This window comes from Hordeum vulgare, chromosome 7H (genome assembly GCF_904849725.1).
Source record: "Hordeum vulgare subsp. vulgare chromosome 7H, MorexV3_pseudomolecules_assembly, whole genome shotgun sequence".
NCBI classification, from domain to species: domain Eukaryota; kingdom Viridiplantae; phylum Streptophyta; class Magnoliopsida; order Poales; family Poaceae; genus Hordeum; species Hordeum vulgare.
In genome coordinates, this window is record NC_058524.1 from 607,354,747 (window position 1) to 607,359,789 (window position 5,043).

The following is a 5,043-nucleotide window of genomic DNA, read 5'->3' on the forward strand; positions in this document are numbered from 1 at the left end:
CGAAGTCTCTCTCTGTCGCGCGCACATGAGCCCCCCTCGATATACTCCCTCCCTCGATCCTTGGATCCGCACCGCCGGACGCTCCTCTCCAGGATCCACCACCATTACTTGTTCTGTCAGTAGCGTCAACGACAATATTGTTGTAGTGTCACCTGCCTCTGCATCCAAGCTCTAGGTTGGCATGGATTCGAGATAAAAAACATGACATAAATCCATGGTCGTTATGGTCTCCAACGGGAATTCCAACTATGAGTTGGTCCATGGAACAATCTCTATGTGGGCTGGGGGAGGAGGGGCGTTCGGCAAGAGGGCACATCAGGAGAAGAGTTAGTGTGGGTCTCCACCCGAGCTTAACCACACGGTTTTATCCATGACACTAACACGAAAATAAGGTCGAGGAACAAAGCTAGTGTGTGGGAAGTGGGAACCCGTGAGACATGTGTTACCCCGAACAAGGTGGATGACGAGGTGTGAGTGATCCGTTGGTTGATCATAAGTGTTTCCAAATATTAAGTATATCAATCCAACAACCCATCTACAATGCTACACGTACACCATCCTCGCTGTCGCTGAATTATTATTGTAATTGTTTCTTCCGAACCACCTTCTTGTCCGTGGATATATATAGTTCTCTCACCCACCATGGTTTATAGATGCTAACTAGCCAAAATAACTCCCATCTACCAAGGTTTATAGCGACAAGCTGGCCCAAGTCGCTCCTATCGATTGTGGTTTATACAATGTCTTCTTGCAGCCAGACTACAGAAAGATATGGGAAATGTATCTCAAGAGAGCTAGCCACCATGAAAAGTACTGCATTATTCCTCAAAGCAGTTCCCCTCAGCTATTATCTTGGTTATGATTGTGTGCAGAGACAGTATAACTATAAATATGCCACACACACTTATCACAAAATAGGTTAGATTTGGGAGTCATTGGGATAAGATTAGCTTCTGCTAACTAAACTGGAGGTGGTGTATCTTGTTTGCACCATTACTCAACTGTACCACGCTGCATATGGTTTACGTATGAATCTGTGAGCACAAAAGGTTAAACAACCGAAATACCTGTTGGCAATAAGCCATGCCTGTAGACGGCGGCGACCGGCGTGAGTGCGGCCAAGTCGAGTCGTGGCATGCGCGTGTCTCCTGACGTGAGCCCGTGCTCACGTTCGTTGCGTGGAGGAGCTGAATGCACGAGGTGTGCGATCTGTTGGAGCCAGCCAAGTCATGGTGCGGTCGGAGCAGTTGGTTGCCCACGTCCTGACGTTGACCATGCATATAGCTAGTGGCTTAGTTAGTTGGCTAAGTGGCTGGATGATTCGTGCGTGAGTTAGTGGGGTGTGTGGCCGCTGGATTGTGTGTGCAGCCGGCTATAAAAGCCTTGTGTGTATTGTTTGTAGCAGGGTCGGTGTGTAGCCGTGCTCCGGTGTGTTGCCCAACGACGGGGTGTGTCAAGCCAAGTGTGAGGGGCCTAGAAGATGTAGTCTCCGTCCGGATCGTGATGTGTGTCCGATCGATATGAGAGTTCTTCCGGATTATGCCGCGTGCGTGCATGTGTACCTCATGTATGTATTTGAGTCGATAAAAAAATAAAGCCAAGATACATGCGTTGATGCGCCGCGGCGTTCGTCGTCGAAAAAATCATGGTGTCCCCTTCATCTACCCTCGTTCGATATTTGGGTCGCCGGTGGGTTTGTCCCAACAATACCCTGGTCTAGGGATACCACAACTTCGATCTCCTTGAAACTCAAGGAGGGTATGCGCTATGTATAGTTCCATAGCGGGATCTGCTTGAGCTGTCGCGAATGGTTCTCCTCTAGGGCAGCGAGTGCTTTCTCCTACACGGCAGTAGGAGCACAGAATCGGACAACTGGCCCACTATGTCGGTCTTGGATCCTAACCTTTTTGGGAGAATGTAAATAATGTTTTTCTTCTAATAATGCAATGATAGAACGACATGACATGTCTCAATAAAAAAAATCTGGATGCCTGCCTTTTTTTATTACGACATCACATTCTGCAATGGAACAAAGTTGGCAAAGAAAATACTGACTTCATCCTTTGAAGAATTCCAAGGAGGACACGTTCTTTTTGTTGTAGGCAGCCGATGTATCTCACTGTGTTTTCGTCCAAGAAAAGTCTATGCTATATTTATATTTCCTAGAAAAACACCACATCGTGCGAACTCATCATTAAACATTTTTCCACCCTGATTAAAAAAACATTTTTTCCTTCCAGAGTCAATGGCGGAGCCAGAAAATATGTATTAGAATGTTGGGCGCTTCCTCCTCCCCTTCCTCTCCCTCTCCATGTCGAGCGGGCAGAACTTCATCCAACCGCAACCGTGGCGCGAGCTCGGGGGCGAGCAGGAGCAGCAGCGTCGCGAGCCTTGTGGCGATCGACCAAAACAACTCCATCGCCGGCATGTTCCTTACCTGACGGTGGACGGGTAAGCCCGTGCTCCTCCTCCTCTTCTTCATTTTTCCCGTCTTCTAATTTATAGGGTTCTAAGTCTGGTTCTTGGATAATGAGTTCTTGCTATGGTTCTGTAATCTTCAAGTGCCAAGATTGAATTATTGAAGGTCATCTCACCTCAAGATCTTTGGTCCTGGCCTGATAAAACAAGGTCATCGAGTACGGATCCAAGTTTCCCGGGAACGGCCAGCCCAGCACCTCAAGGTCTTCCTGCTCCTCAAGGGCATCTCACATTCACAAACACAATAAATAAATTAAATTTGATGACATTATGCAGCTGACGCCCGTTTGATTGGTTGGCCTTGCATATGCAGTGTGTAATGAGCTGCATGCCCTTGCAATTTCCTGGCGCAACATGGCCAGCACAACGGCCGTGTTGATATTCCCAAGGAAAACGTTCGAACCGTTTGGCCGGTCGCGAGCGACCCGCGCGTGTAGCTGGTCAATTTACGCAGCATTTTTTGTTTAATTTGCTGCAACCGGCGTTTAAATTTACTACAAGCGTTTCTCATTCGCTACAATTTATCCATTAAAAATCTGCATCCACGTTTGGTTGCAACCCGAGTTCGTCGAATTTTTCGCTACAACTGGCGTTTGATTTTTGCTACAACCAGTATTAATTTTTACTACAATCGGTATCATTTCTTTCTACAACCGTTCACTAAAAAAGCTGCATACACGTTAGTTAGAGTTGCAACCCGAGTTCATTGGATTGTTTTGCTACAACCTACATTTTTGTTTTGCTACCACGCATCATCAGCCTGTGTTTTGAAATTCGGCCAAAAAAATGGATTTCGACCGAATTTTGGCCATCTCGGCCTGGGGCGAGATCTATCTTTCCGTCGAAATTGGTCAAATTTGATGAATTTTGGTCAAATTTTAGTCAAACTTCAGCCAAATTTTGGTCAAATTTTGGCCGAAAAATTTGAAAATGGCAGAAATTCGTCCATCTCGGCCTAGGGCGAAAAAAATGTCAAACCGAAAATCAAAACGCTGTCATTTCTTTTGCTACGACCACGTTGATATTTTTTGCTACAACCATATTTCTGCTGCATCCGTAGCTGAAATTTGCTACATCGCTGTTTATGTTTTGCTTCAATCGACGAATTTTGCTGCATGGACAGATCTGACGGTCAAACCAAATTCGATCTGATGGACCGGCGGCTCACGTGTGTCCGACCGAAAGTTTCAGCCGGCGCGCCGATGTTGTCCTATTCCCAAAGTATCTACTTGCTTTTGTTTGATACGACTGAGATGTTGAAAGATTTTTTTATTCATCTTGTTTGGTTTGTATTTTGCAAAATTTGTTGTTTCAAAATTTCAGATTTTTTGGATTTTGTTTGATAATTTTTTTTTCCAAACTACACCCGAGAGTACTCACACCTTTCCGTTTTGGTATGAGACTGGCTTTTCTACTATCGGGTGTACTATATGTCTTTTTGTTGCTGCTACCTTCGCGATATACCAAAAAATTCCCTGAGCCATAGAGTGAAACTGTTGTCGGGTGTGATTCTGGTACTTGTTTTTCTACCTGTGTGATTAATTTGTCCTAACTTTAATAGAGAACATTTACTTAACATAAATGAACCGAGGTGAGCAGCGGGCTGCACGATCTAGACAAAGAGCTGTTGGTGACTTGCAGCAGTGCAAGCTCCAGGACGATCTCAGTGACCCGTCTCCGATATCCCTCTCCCCCAATGCGGTGTCCTCTCTGCTAAAGCCCGCCTCCTCGTTGACGGCACTCCCCTCTTCTCCTCTCTCTGGTTTGGGTTTTCGTTATGTTTGTTGGATTCTTCATCTTGGATGGGGTAATAATTTAGATCAGCAATTGGGTTCAGTTTCGTCCAACATAACTCAAGATGAAATGATGAATACCTTCTATGAAACAACATAAGTAGAGTATGCAGATGTGCTAGAGACTGAGCTCACTGTCCTTCCCCACGAAAATTGACGGAGCTCCTTTCTTCATTGCTCTTGCGCTTAAGATCTGATGGACGGTGGACGCAGGTTTCAGATCGGCTCCTGATCGGTCCTGCTCTGCCTGCGGGTCTGTTTGGCGCTTTCATCCTACAATACGAAAATTAAGTACTTCCTTCGTAAAGAAATATAAGAGCATTTAGATAACTATTTGCTCTTATTTTTGTTTACCGAGGAAGTACTAATTAAAGATGTGTATGTAGGCTGGCTTGTGTCTATCACATTGACACGTTGGCATGTGTAGGCAATCAAATCCAGTTTTAGCCGTCAAGACAATGTATGCAAGTCCTTTTTTCGCACGACATGATAATACGGCGCGCGCTAGGCATCATCCGCCTGTAGTGAACCGGGCTGCAGCCGGCTTAATAGCCACTAGATCGTGCTTGCCGCGCTGCAATGCCGCCAACGCAACAAACGCCGGAGGAGGCATCCTTAGCAGTGTGGTAGAGCGCGTTCGGACGGACTGGGTCGCTGCACATCTTCATCGACCTCACCGGTGCCGACGATGACGGCAAGGGCAAGGGCAAGGACGAGGCTTGGGGCAGTATGCAAGCGTCGACTTTTATTGAAATATTTAAATAATATATAA